Source organism: Felis catus, chromosome B2 (assembly GCF_018350175.1).
Source record: "Felis catus isolate Fca126 chromosome B2, F.catus_Fca126_mat1.0, whole genome shotgun sequence".
In the NCBI taxonomy this organism is placed as follows: domain Eukaryota; kingdom Metazoa; phylum Chordata; class Mammalia; order Carnivora; family Felidae; genus Felis; species Felis catus.
Genome location: NC_058372.1, coordinates 145,556,973 through 145,576,302, shown reverse-complemented (window position 1 = coordinate 145,576,302; position 19,330 = coordinate 145,556,973). Strand labels below are relative to the sequence as shown.

Here is a 19,330-nt window from a genome sequence, read left to right as displayed (position 1 = left end):
TCCTTTATCTTTTGATTTTACATTAATCCCCTGTGAAAGAAATTTTCACATTGTTTTACTATTAATTCTACTTTCCCTGCTGTCTTCTCATTGGTAAGACTCAGGTTTTATTCATTTTTGCAAATCTGTGTAGAAACTGGCGGTTAGTATTAAAAGTTAAATAAATAAATGCCTGATTATATGAGTACATCAGTTAATCCAGAGACAGCATCTTGAGAGTGCTATTGACATGATTTTTATAATATGTGAGAAATAACCAATAGCAGAACTATCAATCTTTTCTTTATTTCTCACAACAGACTTGATGTAAACCTCACATGGGGAAGATTTGATAGGCAACCTCTTCATTTCAAAGGACAAAAACCCACCCACCTCTTGTCAAGGAATATCATTTACCTTTCCTCGTCAGCAAGAAGGCAAAGAAAGTGAGAGGGCTTCTGAAATGCACCTGAGAGCTATTTACCAAATGCCAATTTTAAAATGTCAGGTTATTTAACTTGAAATGATTGCCACATGAAATAACCCCTGAATGAGCTCTTGGTCTTTATGAAATTTCAAATCATTATTAGCTTTGTTCATATAGAAATTTGCACCTGAGTACAGGAGTTCATTAACACTGGAGCTCAAATAGCTTTCAAATTAAGATATATTTTACTTAAATAGGAAGGACAGCCATCCTTCCAAAAGAAATCCACAATTGTAATAGTCCATCTCTGTGGGTTGTTTTAGAACCCACCTAACTAGTATTTACAAAAGAAACAAAGCATTATTTTGATGTCAGTGGCTTTTAGAGGTCAAAACAGGGTTATTCACTTAACTGGGGAGATTCATGTTCTTGGGTCGTTTAAGGCTGATCTTAGTGTTTGGGGTCATAGAGTTAGTAGGTCTGCCCTACGGTCACAGGAGGAAGGTTGATAATGTTTCGGTCCATGGCGCGTCAACTCTGTGTCCTCAGAGACAAGCATACGTGGGAGAATCTTGGGTGTGGGGTTAAAGACTAGTTCTGGTCTAGTCTTGGCGACTTCGGAGATGCCACTTACTTTCTCTGGGCTTCACTTATCCCTTCTTTTTAAATGACAAGCTGTGACTTTTAATGACAAGCTGTGACTTCGGAGATGCCACTTACTTTCTCTGGGCTTCATTTATCCCTTCTTTTTAAAGGGGGAAAAAATAATTCCTGCCCACTTCAGTTGGAGGGTTTTTGTAAATACCTGATCCGGTAGCGGTCCTGAAAGTCCTTCGAAATGAATAGGATAAAGAACTACGTGGATATAAAATTTATTTTCATATCTGATAAAATTTGGCTGCACTATGAGAGAAGTCTTAGCAAACCCAGCAGGGCTCTCAGTAAATTTACTGTCGGGTAACTAATTTTGTCACATGACATAGAGGTTATAAACATGGTGGGGATCATGGTTGTTGTCCTTTGTTTTGTTCTTTTGGTTTGTGCCATTTCTTTGAAGAAGATGGGAGCGATTCTATAATGATGTGTAGAGAAACATAGTAGGGAAGACACATTAAACCAAAAAGTTCCTTATTGAACTCCAGCATCTGGGAAATCCAGCATATGCTATCAACTGAATATTTTGATTGGTATAAGTTTGGCATTTGTCATATTGAGACACAGAAAGCACTGAACAATAATGGAATAGCAAGCACCTTGGTAGAAACAAATGGAAAATGTTTTATCATTAACCCAATGAAATAAAACTCTGATAAAATCTGTGAATAATGCAAACAGGGGCATGTGAGGAAAAAAGTCAAGACCAAGGGAAAAGTGATGTTTTCCTAATCAGTGCCCTGGTTATTTGGGGTTTTTTGTTTGTTTTTTATCTGACATTTATATTCACGATATTTCAGTTGGACACATTTTGCTCCTGTTTAATAAATGAGGACATTAAATTAATAAAAAAGGGTGCTTTTAAATGGCTCAATTTCCTTTACCTAATTACAGAATCAAAGCTGTATATACTTTTACATGGCAATTACTGTTGGCTTAGTTCTAACTTTTTAAAGATTTTTTAAAAAATTAAGATAACCGAGAAAAACCACTCTTATTTGTATGCTGTTGAAGATATTTATACTAATGAATGTACAATATAGTGACTTTTAAATTCTATTTAAACTTCTAACTTCTGATAATGATCCTGAACTAACACGTCTGCTATTATCTCCTAAATTCCTCAGTCTTCAAGCACTATATTCATTTGCTTATTGTCTGCCCACATCTGTTCTAATTACCAATTCTGGGGAGAAAATTTTAGACTCCTTTTCTCTCCTAGTTTTTCATCTGTAGCTTATACTTATCAAACCTGTTTTAAAAAGTTGAGGGGCGCCTGGGTGGCGCAGTCGGTTAAGCGTCTGACTTCAGCCAGGTCACGATCTCGCGGTCCGGGAGTTCGAGCCCCACGTCGGGCTCTGGGCTGATGGCTCAGAGCCTGGAGCCTTCTTCTGATTCTGTGTCTCCCTCTCTCTCTGCCCCTCTCCCGTTCATGCTCTGTCTCTCTCTGTCTCAAAAATAAAAATAAACGTTGAAAAAAAAAAGTTGAAAAGAACAAAGTGCCATCATCTGTGATTAATTCAAAGGTAACTATTTCAGGGTCATGTGACATTAATTGCCTTCCTTATACATTCAAGTAAAGATGTGATTATATAAGTTAAAAAATTTTATCTGTATTAGAACGACACCAATGTAATTATAACCTGAAACATTTTCATCACACATAAGAAAAAGATTAATATGATTCCTATATTAAGCACACTCAAAATCCAAGTAGCCAATGGAGCAATGGACAAAACCCATGGCCACTGTAGCAAACAACTTACCTGAGACCCTGAGAATTCCTGTCCCTTTGGTTTGCCTTTTTAGGGGAAGAAAGCAAACTCTGGTGCTGGCAGTTCAAAGAAATCAAGACCAACATCTTTTCCAGACAACTTGAGCTGGCATCGGAAGATCAGGACAATCCAGATTTTAACATGAATTTGAGCTAGCATAGGAGAAAATGCTTTGCGAGTCACATTAGAAGTGAAAAGACAGTGAAAAGAAATAGAAGATCACTACTTATGGGACAAAGGAAACAAGTGACACTGAGGTGAATGACATTCTAATGCCTCCAGCTGTGCTGCTGTCACTAAAAGTGCCTGACTTCAAACAAAGCTTTTCTATTCCACTGTAGTGTGTAATTAAGATAACTTTTATTGTCAGTTAAATCACAAAACATCCACCCTCTCCCCGATGCCCCTTTCAAATAACTTAGACCCACCCGTCTTTAATTCTATGCTATTAGCATCCCTAGGCTCCTAAATGGCATGATTTTGCCTCGGTTTTGTCTGTGTGGGAGTACTGAAGCTGATTATACCCAGTGCTGTGACATTAACTGGCATCTCTGTCATTTGGCTTGTGTTCTTTTACACTATGTGTTAGTTATGTGCCTGTTTCATAAGCGCTTGTGTATTTCTAAATATATCCAACTTTCTCTCCTTGGACAATTACTTCCCAAGCTTTTGCCGATGATTCACGTAAAGACCCAGAACTCACACCACATTTACAGACGGTACAAATCTGGGAAGGTGAACTATTACAAGAGAAACAGAATTAAAAAAAAAATCAAAGGATTGCATCAAACTGGAGTGATAAGGTGAAAGTGGAATTGAACTTATTGGGGATGAAATTAAAAGTTTGAGTCGAGCTTTTAAGAACATGATGTTGTACAATCACGGGCTCGAGGATGAATGCCTAGACAAACGTGAAGGGGATGGAAGTCCTTCCACTCAAGATTGACCACAGGCTCAGCCAGGCCCAATGGTAGCAAGTAATTACAGCCTTTCTCTGGGTCAGTGGAAGCATGACAGGGTCCAGAGCCTGAAAAGTATCACATAGTTCTCTCTTCCTCTCCCTACCAAAGAGGGCTGTTTTGCCCAGCTGACTGGAGTGGGGAGAAACCTAGAAGGACAGACAGAGGCTTCCTGAGTTTGGGGGTGAGCTGGTGGAGGAGGTTCCACAGGAGATGGGGCAGAGGCAGGGGCAGGGCCTTGGAGGGGTTGAAAGAATGGGGTGAGGGAGGAGAGATCTGAGCAGGAACTGGTGCTTTCTGTTTTTTTTTTTTTTTAAGTTTGTTCATTTATTTATTTTTGAAAAAGAGAGAGAGGGAGGGGCAGAGAGAGAGAGAATACCGAGCAGGTTCTGTGCTGTCAGCGCGGAGCTGGACGCAGGGCTCTCTCGATCCCGCAAGATCGCGACCTGAGCTGAAACCGAGAATCCGATGCTTAACGGATTAAGCCACCCAGACGCCCCTGTAATTGGTGCTTTCTTAATTCAGAGAAGCAGAGACCAGGGGTGTGACTGTCTTCCATCTTCTCTGTGCTTTGTCACCTGGAAAGAGGTGCTGGTTGAGTCACTGTTGCCCAGAGGAGCAGTCCTGGTGGCGGTGGCCGTCAGGTCAGGAGGAGGAAGAACACTCCGAGTGACTGGAGCTGACTGTGCCTGGATGAGATGTTCCAGCACGGCTCGGGTGACCCTCTGTCAGGGGGTTTGTGCAAGTGTTCTGTGCGCGGAGAGTTGGGGTGCCTGTCAAGGTTTCCTTCCAAGTCATTGGGGAGGGAATGGCTCTCTGTGCTGCACACCATGTGCCCCATGCAGTGCACATTCTGTCCCACTGGACTTTGAGAGGCGCACTACCCCTTCTCATGAGGGAAGGAACCGACGCTCAGGTGTGTGAAGTGGTGACGAGTGTCAAATAAGGATTCCATCCTGGGTGGGCTTCCCTCCAAAGCTCACGTTCCCCTGTCATCATGTTGCCTCTGAGAATGAACTAGCACCTCATGATTAAACTCTCATATTGAAATGCCACATGGTAAACGTTTACATCAAGCATTTAGAAAAAATAGATTTAGGAAGTCCTGTATTTTAGTGGTTAAGACGTGGGCATCGGATTAATCAGACACAGGTTAAAAATCTCAGTTCTGCCTCTTATTAGTTGTGTGACCCTTGGGCAAGTTACTTAACTTCTCTGGGTTTCAGTTCACCTGCATAGTATTTCCCTCACAGAGCTGTTTCGAGGATTAAGTAAGATCCTGTACAGAGGAAGCACCTAATATCAATGGTTTTTATTTCTGTAGTAGATCATGTATATCCCCCATACATGCACAGTAAGGGAACAGTGGTGAAATACTATGTGACATCCCTAGAAGTTCCTGAACTGGAAAAATTTAGCATCATTGGGCTAATGCTCACACCTGTTGCACCTGTTACCTGGGTTTCCTTGGCTTCCTACAACCTGGGGAGAGCTGTCATAGGAGATAACTTGAACAGTCAGCAAATGTCTGACATGACCCTCACTTTAACAAACTCACCAAACACACCAACCTTCTGTGCTAGCAAGCCCCAAGGGCACGGGAGTCATTAGTTAAATCAACCACCAGAATAGTCGTAAGATTGTCACTACTCATATAATTCATCAGTTTGCCCGTCACTAACCAGTCACTGAATGTCAACATATCTCAGCAGCTTTTGGGACTTTGTTGCTAAGTGGAAAATGGACAGTTCTGTTTCTACCGCTTCTGTTTAAGGTATTCTTTGCTCCTTTTCTGTGCCAGGTGTTTCACCCGACCAGCTGCACCCACGATGGCCGCTCTGTGTGGTGGCCAGACGACAGAAGAAACTGTCAGGGATTCAGAGCTGTGTTTCTCGAATCGGTCTGTAGACCAACCTCAGCTGAATTGCTTGGGAACGAAAACAATGCCCACTGGCCTCAAACCTACTAAATTAGAATTTATCCCTTCTAGGGGCTCCTGGGTGGCACATCCGAGTTAAGCATCTGAGTTGAGCTCAGGTCATGATCTCCCAGTTTGTGGGTTCGAACCCCGTGTCAGGCTCTGTGCTGGCAGCTCAGAGCCTGGAGCCTGCTTTGGGTTTTGTGTCTCCCTCTCCCTCTGCCCCTCCCTCATTCACGCTCTGTCTCTGTCTCTGTCTCTCAAAAATAAATGAACATTAAAAAAAAAATTTAGAAAAAAAGAATTTATCCCTCCTGTTGGGGAAGCCTGGCAATTTGCACTTAATAGTCATCCTAAAAGATGCTTTTACATTCCAACCTTGAGAGATGCCCCCCAACGTCCCCTTAAGTCTACTTTGAAATCTCACCTTCCCGCTGAGCCACCCCTGTGGAGCCCCCTCTGTAAAACTGCTACACTTCCCTCCCAATGACCCGTGTTCTCTGCCCGCGTAATGCATTTGGCTCGTGTCTGTCTTCCCACACAAGGGTAAGAGTTTCTGCTGTTTGGTGCATTGTTTTACCACAAGAGCCAAGTCCAATGCCTGGTACCTCGTAGATCCTCAGTATTTGAAAGAACGAGTGAAGTAGTGTAAAAGAGAATCCTCCAACATGCAGGGGAAGTGGCAAGACTGGTTTCAAAGATCTCTGAAGACATCTTTGATTCTAATCCTACACTTCTCACTGACTTTGGATGGTAATTTATAATTAATATGATAGATTAAAGATGGTGAAAAAATTTAGGCATGTAGATAACAACTTTAGAGATCACTCTAGAGGTAGTTCTAATGATATGTGACACGTATCTGGGCAGATAGGTCCCGAATTTCTAGGATCTTTTCTTTCATTTCACAGATTCTTTTATTATGTAGTTTAGAATGTGATTAAGTCACTAGTTAATTGACTTGTGTCATTTAGAGATGCTTATACACCTTCTTACCCACTTAAACAATACAAAGAGATAGATAAAATATTGTTTATTTTCATTTCTGCAATTAAGTATCAGTTAGTAATCTCCTATTATAATATTAGCTTGAGGAAGCCAGATTTGATTTCTATTATTTCAGCTTTTGGCACCTTTTCCAGCATGTATACTACCTACCTATAATATTGAGGTTTCAATGAACATTGTGTCCTAGAATTTATGTAAATTCTCCACAAATATGTTTTGGAGAAACATCTCTTCAGGTTGGTGAAAAATTATGATAGTATTTCTGATATTTTCTGTTTTAATTTACCTCTTTCTGTCTGTTCTTTAAAATCTTTCATGATTTAAAAGCTTACTAATCACCATTAAAAATAGCATAGCTGCAAAATTCAGTGTCAGCAGCTGGTATTTACTTCACATAGATGTTGACAGGGATTTTCTTCTGTTATTGGAGGAATATAAGAATCTAGTTCACAAGCAATTAAGCTGTGATTCAAACAGTCTGCATTTTCCCCCCGGCAAGTCTGATGTTTAATGTGTTTCTATGAGACTCCTGGAACCTGAGTCTGAAACAAAGGAAATATTTCCTTGTTTATAGATATTCTGTGATATGAATCCTCAAATTGATGCTGCTGAGATCTTAATATCTTTTCCTTTAGACAAAGAAGCTGTAGGTGCCATAGACAGGGGAGAGTTGACTAGGAGACTTTAGATCTGAAATCAATCTTGGTAAGGAAGAATGGAAGGAAAATTGACATATCAGTGACATGGACAATTATGAAATATCATTGGCTATTTTTCCCAAATATTAATTTACCCATGTGTCTAAGTTTGTAGGTGAGAAGAGAATTACAGAATCCTAATTTTCCTGTGCAAAATGTTTTTCTTCAGAAATATACAAATGCTACTTCTAAAATTTCTTATATGTCCATTCTTATTAATAAAAAAAATTCCTTACCTATTGGAAGACTCAATATAAACACATTTTTGTAGCTCTGGCCAAAGCCACACTTTTAAGTAATTGACCATTGCATTAATGTGTCCCCAGGTTTCTATTTTACTGATGCTCCTGTTTAGAATTAAGCCTATCTGTCTTCATATTTCCTCCCAGCCTGCTGTAATTGACCTGGCAGTTCGCCACACTACAGCCCAGACAGTAATCACTTGGACAGGATATCCCGCCTCTCCGGTTTGACTGACAGCACAAGTCCTGTTTTAAAATCACTGTCATGGGCTTTTTATCAGTAAGTAACATCCATGTTGCCCCGCATGCACACTGCAGAAGATAGCTGTCTTTTTAATGTGTCTTCTCCTTAGCAGAGGAAAGGGACTAAAAACAATCGGTGCTTTATCTCCTGTAAAGGCTCTTCATGCCTGAAAGTGTTGTTGCAACCTAACACAGTCGTAGGATTTTTTTTCAGAAGAGAGCCATATACGTACTCCAAAGGTCAGCTGATCTCAAGTTAAATAGGTCGGCTTCCCACATGTTGTCACTCCCTCCTAGATTCTGTCCAGATTCAATATTTTTAGCTATAGCGAAATACAAAAACATGGGCTCTTTCTGGAAAGCCCTGACTGCTGGATGCCTTTTTACTCCATACAGCTCACCACATTTGATGCCACTTTTTCATTAAGACTTGTGATTTTAGTGTGAGGTGCAGTGATGGTTTTTAAGTTGTGTTGGCCCTGTGTATTTATGTATTTCTGGCTTAGCGTTTTAAAATCTATTTTGCTGTTACTCAATGAACTGCTATGGAAGAAATATATTAGTTTGTGAAGATGACAATATTTATAACAGTATCTGAAGAATACCGTAGGAGCTGCCCACTCGGTATGATGCATTTTATGAAGAATATCCACAAATGTAGACATAACCAAAACCAAAAGGCACACCCTGTAATAAATCACACAGCGATCCTTGATGATGTGTTATTTCACCGATTACATAAGTACTGCCTCCAAATGTTAAACCATTCCATACAATATGTAGGTGACAAGGGCCACAGGAAAAGAATGGTTGACACAGAGCTGGACATTTCCCATAGAGACAGAGCAAGAGATGAGAAAAGACAAAGCATTAAGGGCCGGGAGACTTAGAAATAGGAATGTGGAAAGAATGGGAGAAGGCATCTGTGTCAAACATTCTGCCTTATTCCAGGAAGCGTTCTGTTTGGCAGAATACAGGTTCCCAGAAAGGGGAACATGAAGATAAAGGTACAAAGCTAAGGGGTCCCCGATGGTTGGGGGCCTCGGAGGGGCTAGGGAATGTGAACTTGATCGCATCCGTATGGTGGAAATGTAATAAGACCCCAGAGTAGGCAATTGTGGGTTTGAATTGGGAGACAGTTCAAAGCAATCCTATGAGCAAGAGGGTATGTGAGGAGGGGACACATATAAAATATCATATAGGTAAAATTAATACTCTTGGTGACTGGGTATGAAGACAGAATATGTGGTGACACTCACTGGAAATTTTGGGGTGTACTGAATGAGGTGCTAGTGAGATGTCAGATTATACTCTGTAGGCACTGAGGACATATGGAATTGCAGATAGGCTGGAAGGGATAATAGAGAAAGAAATTTCCATGTATTGATTGGCTACCATGTGCCGGGTAGTTTGCTATTTAATAGTTTTAAAAGCTCCCCAGGTGAATCTAATGTACAGCCCGGGTTAGGAACTGCTGTAACCAAATCCTTTAGTATAATTAGTTCAAGCAATTACAGCTTGAAACTAGCCTCTTAAAACTTTTTTGGGAGAATTATGAGAATTTTTTTTGAAGTAACTTTTTAGAAGCGATGAAATAGAAAATATAATCGATAGAAAACTCTGAAAAACCAACAGCATGCAATTTTCATTGGCACACAACCATGTGTTACTTAAACTTTGTGTAAGTGTATATATGTGTCATATGTACATATATATGTACTATGTAGAATTTGGAGAAAAAAGAATCAATGCAGTTTTGCACATTGCGTTACACTTTAGTTTTTTTTCTACAGAAACCATGGGTTGCTGTAATTGAAAATAGGTTTCAAAAGGTGTTTTTTTTTATAATCCTTGCATTTCCTTCAGAAGAACACTTAGACATTACACAATGAATGAATACATCTTTAATGTAAATGATAGGGCATATCCAATGTCATCTACTGTAGGGCAAGAATTCTGGCATTATTTTAAATAATGTGACTTTTTCTTAGAATTAGTTAACATTTTTCAGCAAAAAAGTACTTTCTTACATGTCACAGTTGAAGTTCTAGAAACATAAGTCATATTTCAATTAATTTTGCATCACGTAGAAAGTCTCCAAATCACACCAGTTCTGAGAATATGATTAACGAACATGAAGACTTCTACAAAGGGCAATTCGAAACCAACTTCTGATTGTCAAGGACCGAGCAGAGCTTAACGCTGGCCCTGACTTCTTCTTCTTAGGCAGCAGAGAGCTTCACTGTCAAGGCCTGATGATGAGGCCTACATAAAGGAATTTGCCAGCATCGTGGCGTCCGTGCACTGGGTTACGTAAGTAGGCAGAGGTGCGACGTGGCAGCAGAATGGAATCCCTATGTACATGCACGGAAGGAGGACCACTTGAAAGAGATGTGGCAACACACTTCACTTCTTTTACTATGGTCATCTATTGTCTTTATTTAAAAAAAAATCATGTCAGTTAAATATATAACTGAAAGCCAAAATGGCACCAGGTACCCAAAGGAACTGAAAGATTGGGAGGTAGACAATCACACAGGACTGTTGAGAGTACTTCTGTAGTCACAGGGGAAGGCCATTCTTTTGTTTTTGAACATTTAGAATAGAAAATAACGCTGTTTGTCATTTCATGCATCTGAATACTTAGATTTTGAACATATAGCAGTAGAGGTGTTGTTGAATGAATTATATTACACAGTTTACAGTGTTGATTATGGTTCTTTAGTAAAGTGGCATGACTGGAAATAACCTGAGAGCTTTGTATCATTCTGTAGAACCACAGCCCTTTGTTTTGGCCTCAAGTGATAAGCAGAATGCTTTGAAAAAAAAATCCTTCTACCGTCTTCATGGTATAGTCAGATATTGTAATCCTCATTGATGTGTCTTGCTGTAGTCCTGTGTTGATGAGGTACTTACTGGTTGTGGTAGAGATGAGTTTAGGAAATGTTTTTCAGCACATCAGACCAACACACTTCAGCCCTGAGCCAGATTTATCGTTGATTCTGGAGTGCTAGAGAAATACTGCTCATGAATTTGGATTGTGGTGTATGACATACAGAAAGGAGCTGGTTATTTGATTGGAATGTATATATACGTGTGTGTGTGTGTGTGTGTGTGTGTATGTATGCATATATATACATATATGTATATATACGTATGCATATACACACACATATATACACACATATATGTGTGTGTATATATACATATATATGTATATGTATATATATGTATATACACACACACACACATATATATACATATACACATATACATATATATGTGTGTGTGTATGTGTGTGTAAATTTATTATCTATATAGGAAATGAGTACTACACAGTATCTTACACAAGGTCATTATATGTATGTATGTTTATTTATCTATATAATGAATATAACATATATATATATATAATGTAGAGGATATTAATCAAATTATTACATATAGTAGGATAGCTTAGGAATGTAGTAATCAAAAGAGACAAGTTCCCTGAAACACAAACTATCAAGGCAGATGCCAGGGGGCAGATGGGGATACTGGACCCTGAAGGAGCATTCTGATGCATTGGTATTGGCAGTCCAGCTATTTTTCTTGGCATGTAGAAATGTGAGCAAGTGATAACTTGGGGCACGTGAACACAGCTGGCTCTGACAAGCACTGGTGAGGGAACCTCTTTTATAAAGATGGCGGAAAGCCTGGACGTCCCTTTGCCCCTGCACTTGTTATGAGTATTTTTTTCATATCTACAGGAATTAAAACTGGGGAGGGGAGGATAGTAATCCGACAGGTGGTATCCGTAAATACAGATGTTTCCCTGTGATTCCTTACAGAAGGCTTGGATAAGGCCATGGGGGAAATTAAGATGGCAGGTCAAGGCAGAGTTTAGACGTTGGGCTCTCACCTAGTAACTGGCAGAAATGTTCTCCACTTTTCAGCCAGGAGACTAACAAAACACAGTGGGGGCTCTCACTCCTGGATGCAGTTTACAAGGCTAGTTTCCACTTGGCCTCTGTGGAGGAGCTTGTGGGCTGTATAAGGAGCAGATCTGGTGGGAACTTGTTTAGCAGTTAATCAGAAAAGGACATGGGGAGTGGGTGACCTGAGTGTCAATTGTTCAAGGCTGGAGACAGTATATATTTAGAAATCAGTACATTTAATAAAGTATATGAAAATGCCTTTGGCTGATTGAACAATTCTACGAGAATTCTAAAATTTCAAAGTATCTTTAGTCTGTGCAAAAAATAAAATCAAATAAGCTCCAAGGAGTGTGCAACCTAACAAAGAAGATGCAACGTGTAATCAAGTGAGTATTTTGGAAAGCAATGTGACAAGCTGTAAAAGAACTGTCATGAAAAGAGGCAGCACATGCTTTGGATGTTCCAAGAAGGGGAAAAGTAACTTCTCAGTGGATCCATGAGAGCTTTATGGCAGATGGAGTCCTGAGGGAAGGAGGCAGAGACACCGGCAGGGGAAAGGTGATCAAGGAGGAAGACATGAAACGCTGCTCAAGAACAAAACTCCAGTTTAGCTAGAGTCTCGCTGCTGGGGAAAGGAGAGCACACACCTGCTGGGGTAGGCTGGGGAGGAATCCCACAAGATCTAAAAGATCTTCAAGTCAATGAATTTGCCTTTTATCCAATAGGCAGCTCATTGTTTTGTTTTACTTTGTGTTGAGCATCCCAGATATTCAAAGATTTGGGCAGAGAATGTATGCCCAACAGCATGGGAATTTATGATGTGGATTCATCTGAGAGCGTGAGTTATATCACTTCTACTGCCTTATCTCTGAAGCTCTTTACTTTTTATTGTGGTCCTTTCTGGCAACTTGCCTCATAAGGTTGCCCTGGCTCTTTTTGTCAAGATCACTGTCCATAGTTACTGCTCCTTAATAGCAGTAGTAAATTCATGCCTGAATTTTATCACTTACCATCCTAGGTATAATTAATTTGTCTATTGGTGGTTGTCCACATGTCCCAGTATACTTGGGGTTCTTAAATGGCAGACACACATTTTACTCATCTTTCTACCCACTGCCTTGAAGGGAAGAGAAAGGAAACAAAAACACAGTGGCGCCATGCATTGTGTCAAATACCTTAGATACATTACCTATTCCTCCTCCAGATCTCTTTTTACAAAAGAGGAAATAGGTACTCACACAGACACAGTATTTTGTGGAAGGTCATTAAACTAGTAAAGCATAAAGCCAGGATTTACATCCAGTCTGTTTTGACCAAGACTCTTTCCAATGTATCACATTCCCTCTATTGAAGATGGTTAGCCAATGCTTATTTATTGAATGAATGCATGAATGAACAAATGAATGAATGAGTTGTGAAATACATTTACTTTAAAACTGATACATCCAGAGAAAAATGGGATTGTACGTGAGTAGAACATGAGTGTCCCATCTTGAGATACTTCTTAACATATTTTGCTGTAGCAATACTCAACTTTGTAGTATTGCTGTAGCAATACTCAACTTTGCTCCTGTTTGCTACTGTTTACAGTAATACCAAGTCAGAATTGGCTGAGCTAATATTAGGATTTGAGAGCTGAAAGATTGTTCCCACATTTTATCAACACTATAAATGTGGAGTGCATCAGTGCAGCTAATAAGCCCCTGAAGCCAGAAGACGTGGTTTAGGTTGTCGGTGTTTGGGAACTGACATTACTAAGACATTCTTGCATCTTTCCTGCTTTATTAAAGGAACTTGGAACCATGGCTTCCAATTTTGGCTTCTGGCAACAGTATAGAGTACTGGCTTCCGAGTTTACAGTGTCTCTCAGGCCTGAGGGAGAGAAACACAGGCTTTTAAAGTTACATCTGCAGTAGAAAGATGTAGCTGTGTCCTTGGTTCTATGCAGAGAATACCATACTGAGTTTGAATTTTGATACAGATAAGAAATATGTTAAATCCAGTTTATGTTTTGAATCCAGATTTACACTGACCTTTTGTGTGGAAGAGAAAGTTACCTTTTATCACAAGTGGTTTACATCTCTTGTGAACTCAGACCAAGTCAATTCACTCAACACCCGTAGGAAGCCCAGTGCCTACCGCAGTGGGGCCAGGTGCTGGGACACAGAGGAAAAGCCATTACCCCCTTGAGGAGATCACAACCAAGCCAGCTTTAGGTCAGAAATTGTAGAGGCTGCATAAGAAATCACAAACTTGAGCACACGGAAGATACTACCCAAGGGACTCTTAACCGTACAAGGGGATGGAGGAAGGATCAAACCAAGCCCCTGCCTGTCAGCCCCTGGGGGGATGCGTAAGTGATATGCATTATGAAATGTGTGCTCAGTTCTCCATGATATAGGCTCAGCTCTGGAAGATGTATGCTGTGTGCGTGCATACATAATAATCACATATTTTCACTAATGGCAGTAAAGGTGTTTCTGGAAAGCTAGGTTGCTATTTTTATATGTCTATAAAAACAGCTATTGAGAGTCTAGAGACATGCTTGGTTTTGTGTTAGAAAGGTTCACTTAGGGATTACAGCCATTGTATTGTCTGGAGAAAGAGAGAAGTCCAGGTGACAGACCTCAACAAAAATATTTATTAGGGAAACATCTCCAGTTTGGGTAAACAGGGAAAATATATTTTGTGGTATGCTCAAAGTGGAGATGTAGTTGATTGTAATGACCAGTTGTTGGCTGGCCCTATTATAAAGAATATTATAAGTTTTAGAAAAAATATGGTCAGAAAAGTCAATAGAGTCGATATTGTTAATTTTTTCCAGCAAATTTTGAGTGACGGGACAGAAAATCAATAATCTTAAAGCTTTTTAAATGTCCTTTTGTGTTTTCTTCTGTTACTTCCTGCTTTTCAACTGCTCGTGACTGCCTGTTACATACCTTTTTACATATTTATTCTTCTTTAAATTTTAGGATGTCTTTGTGCTTTGAATATAAAACATACTATGTTAAAAATACTACTAATGACAATCATCCACACATGTACTGGACTTCTTATTCCTTTCCCAGTGCTTTTCACATTGCATCCCCATGGCAACCTTAAGTGGTAGGATGAGCTGGGTATCTTCTCCATTTCACAGATGAGGAAACTGGGACTGGAGATTTAAGAGAATCACCCAAGGATGTGACTAATAAGTGGCAGCTTATGCCAACCTGGAAGGCAGCTATGCCAACCATTATCCCACCAATGCTGAGACTTTTCACCCGGAATCACTGGCTCCAAATTCTTTGCCTTTCCCATGAGGCCACGCCGTTCTGTGATAGTGTGCATAATTTCACCATGGCTCCGAGTACTGTCCTAAGCCAGTGAGCCATGGTTCTCTGAATCTAGCTCCGCTCTGTCTGCCCAGGCTGACCTGAGCACCTAGCTGCCCACCGGAAACGTGCACGCAGCACTCCTCTGGCAGGTGAGTGAAGATCTGTGTCCATTTCACCCCAAGTCACTTCCCAGCAGATTGTTCTTGTACTTTCTGATTTCTGTCTGGGTTGTCTGGGTCATCATTCTACAAATTTTAAAGAACTCAGCAGAATGCATGAAAATTAAGACCCATCGCAGTATACTACCTTTATAGTTTTCCATTGTGATATCTGTGTTCTGCTTTTCAGGGTGGGATTTGTAGAGAGTAAAGGTGAAAGAGAGCATTTGGAGTGTATATCCATGCATTTTTATTTTTATTTAAAAGAATTTTTAACATTTATTTATTTTGAGAGAGAGAGAGAGCAAGGGCACGAGTGGAGGAGGGGCAGAGAGAAGGGGAAACACAGAATCCAGAGCAGGTCCAGGCTCCAAGCTATCAGCACAGAGCCTGATGTGGGGCTCGAACCCACGAACTCTGTGAGATCATGAGCTGAGCTGAAGTCAGATGCACAACTGACTGAGCCACCCAGGTGCCCCATATCCATGCATTTGTAGTTCCCTCATGTGTAAGGGTGTTTTAAATGTGATGAATAATCATTGACTACTGAGCAGAGTGGTATTTCCATATGTTCATTTCCAACTATTAATTTTATTTTCATTAAGTGAGAATGGAACCCATCAGTATAAAAGTGTCACTGAAACAGCTGAATATGGTGATGCTCCTCTCTTCCAGGTTATTCTACTCCCTTAAGTTACTGCTACTGCCTCTTGGCGTGGAAACATTAAAATTTAACTAGTAATGTCTTAGCCTCCAAACTTTACGGTCCCTATGTTATTTTCTATTGTTCACATAGTGCTTTAAATTTACACCAAAGACACAACAGTAACCTTCCAGGAGAAGTTAAAATAGTCTCTGAATAGAATTTGCTAGCCTGACCACACTTGGACTTGAGTGGGGCTAATAACGACTATCTGTGAATTATGAATCTACTATTTAGATTTCTTTCTTCCTGATCTTTGCTTTTATTATAACTTGCCCCGAGTCCTGCCTTGCAGTTCCTGTTTGGATTGACCAAGTTCGCTCAGTTGTTTTATGATGAGAAGCCGTGCGGCTGGGCCCTCCCCTCTGGCATGGGAATGGAGGAAGGAGCACCAATTTGGATTCAGCTGGATCAGCCATTGGCCCTTGTTCGTGCCACTTGGGTAGGCTGCTTAACGTTCCTCGGGTGTCTACTTCCCAGGGTGGCTGTGAGACTAAAAGAAGTCAATGTGTGTGTGCTTGACAAGAAGGAAGTATACATGAGGGTTGGGTTGCTTTCTCCTGCTATTCCCTCTTTTTAAAAAAATTCAAACATTGTGGAGTCACTATGTTGTTCCCTGGAAACTAATATAAAATTGTATCCCAACTGTATTTCAATTAAAAGAGAAATCAAACACATACAGACTCTATATAAATAAATAAAGCCGAATGCTTTGTTAAAGTTAGTCTTTAGGAGCTAATTGCAAATTATTTCTGTGTTTGAGTTGATCAGTTTTAACTGATTGTAGGGGACTGGTTTTACCTTTATATGTCGCTCAGTTATGTTAGGGAATTATACATCTTCAATTGGCTTTAATGAATGAAACCAGAACTGTATATGCTGGTAGTTCTATATTAATAAACCTTGTTAATTCTATTTACCAAAGAACCAGAAATTTATATTTCCACTGTGAAGTAATTTTCAGGTAGATAGTTTTTATGTGACTTTTGTAATTATTTTTTTGAAAGCAAATCACATGATTTACTTATTTCAAATGTTCCTGTTTGTGAAAATGATTTTCCATGCCTTCTAAGACAGAGTTCTATAAAAATTTAAAATGTTAGTCCATTATAAATATTAGCTCCAATTTAAATAGTTAGCTCCATTATCTACTTACTGCAACTATGCATCCTGCTTGGCAATCTTTCTCTGAGCTGTGGGGTACTCAGCTACATTTTATGCCATTTTCAGATCAGAAACAGTGCTCAGCATTGCTAGAAACTATACCCTTAGAATCAAAGCTGAAGTTCCCAGGGAGAAACCCATCATCCTCCCTACATATTTGTGACTTACTCCTCCTACCTTGAGCTAAACAGGGAAGCATCCTCTAATATATGCAAATGTGAACTTTGTTGTGGAGGGTGAATTTTTTCAATTTGTGTTTTATTTGTTTGGTTTTGTTTTCTCCTTGCGAAAAGCTCAAGCCAAAAACCAGGTTATTCCCCCTGGGACTTGATGGTTTATACACTGTTTCATTTCGTTGTGTCATACTTAGAGAATGACCAATCTTTCAATGTGCCTGAAAGGGCTAACCTAGGAATTATTACTTACGTGCCATTCATCAACAGAGTACACTTTGATGTACTTTTTATTGCTTAAGTCAACAGCATCTGAAAATCTAATCTTTTATAAGTGTGTTTGCTGAGTGGTACTTAATTCTCCACAGCTTTCTCTTTCCTCTTTTCTTGTTTTCTTCCTCTCTGTCTCCAGACCTGTTATTCTTTTACAGAAAAAAAAAATTTTTCCCCTCAACTGGCTTTCCTGTACCATGCTATAGGTCACATGTTTATTGCTTTAGACCAGAGGTCACTGCTCCGGTTTAACCCACAATCTTGGGGATTTATATTTTTGGTATATGTTTAAGCCTTCAATTGTACTCTAAAATCTTTTTATTAATTCTTCCTTCTTGTTTTTTTTTTTTTTTTTTTTTTACTTGTAAAGATAGTGGGGCACCTGGGTGGCTCAGTCAGTTGAGCATCCGACTTCAGCTCAGGTCATGATCTCTCGGTCTGTTGAGTTCGAGCCCCACGTCGGACTCTGTGCTGACAGCTCAGAGCCTGGAGCCTGCTTCGAATTCTGTGTCTCCCTCTCTCTCTGCTCCTCCCCTGCTCATGCTCTCTCTCTCTCTCTCCTTCAAAAATAAATTTAAAAATTTTTTTTTAAAAATATAGTAAATATTTTTTAAAAGTTCTTGTAACTCATTTTTGTATTGACTTTTGTACTTTAATTGTAATGTACATTTTTACTATTTCGACAGAATGTTAAAATGAATTAGAAACCATGACTCCTATGTTTTACAATTTGGTAAACTCTACCTATGACATCTCATTTGAACATGACAATGTTCAACAACCTTGGGGAAGCTTCATCTGTCCACTGGTTCTACAGCCATTCTTTAAGCACCTACCTCACTGCAGATATTGCAAATCCTGAAAAAGTGAAGATTTGAACAAAATTGACTAAGGTCTCTCATTCATGGAGCTTGCATTTAAGTGGGAAAGGAAGAGAATAAGCAGAAAAGATAAGTTAAATATATAGTGTATTGGTGCTAAGTACTGAGGAGAAACATAAAGCAAAAAAGGTGTCTTGGAAACTCAGAAGGGACCAGAGAGGGAGTAGGGTTAATTTATGATTTTAAATAAGATGAGGCATCATTGAGCAGGTGATGTTTGAGTAAAGCCTGCCTTTCTGAGCCAGCAAGCTGAGCCTGGCAGCCAGGGTGGGGTGGAGCATTTCTGGTGGAGAAAAGGCAAGCATGGATGGTTCCAGAAGGAGCCTGGGGTGGGGGCTGAAGAACAGACGGGCCAGCGTGCCTGGAGTGAAGGGGCTAAGGGGAAAGTGGGTGGAGATGAAGCCAGAGAGCAACGGGATGACGATGTGATTATTCCTGTTTTACCCAGGGACAGAACAAACCATGAGAATGGCCGTGACCCCCTCGGCAGTTTGCAGCTAGTGTAGCAGAGGCAGGCCAGCTAGTGTATGTTGGAGCCCAGGCTTGGGGTCTGGGTCTTCTGACTCGGTTTTCATCCTTGCTATAAGTGGCTGACAATTTATTTCTTTACATCATAGAGATTAGGAGTGCACACAGATTTCTGAAATTCTTTGAGGAGAAGTCAATTATCTTAATTTTAATTTAATTTGCCTCTGGTTTGAAAAATAAGACGTATTGCGAATTTAAAAGGCAGGGGCCAGTGTTCTTCACACATACTCTTAACTTCAGCCCTATTATAACTTTGTGCTAGCTTGGAACATGATAATTATTTAGAGGACGTAAAAACCTTCGTAAGTTGATT

The 19,330-nt window shown here is 39.9% G+C and overlaps 1 protein-coding gene and 1 long non-coding RNA gene across 5 annotated transcripts in view; both read left to right on the top strand.

The window, feature by feature from the left end:
- Positions 1-19,330, top strand: part of PRKN (parkin RBR E3 ubiquitin protein ligase) — a 1,341,418-nt gene that overhangs the window by 157,499 nt on the left and 1,164,589 nt on the right. The gene's annotated exons all lie outside the window — the stretch shown is intronic.
- Positions 2,444-15,659, top strand: LOC123385679. The gene is made up of 3 exons (XR_006598637.1): positions 2,444-3,092; positions 7,808-10,216; positions 14,960-15,659. It is a non-coding gene; the product is annotated as an uncharacterized LOC123385679 (long non-coding RNA).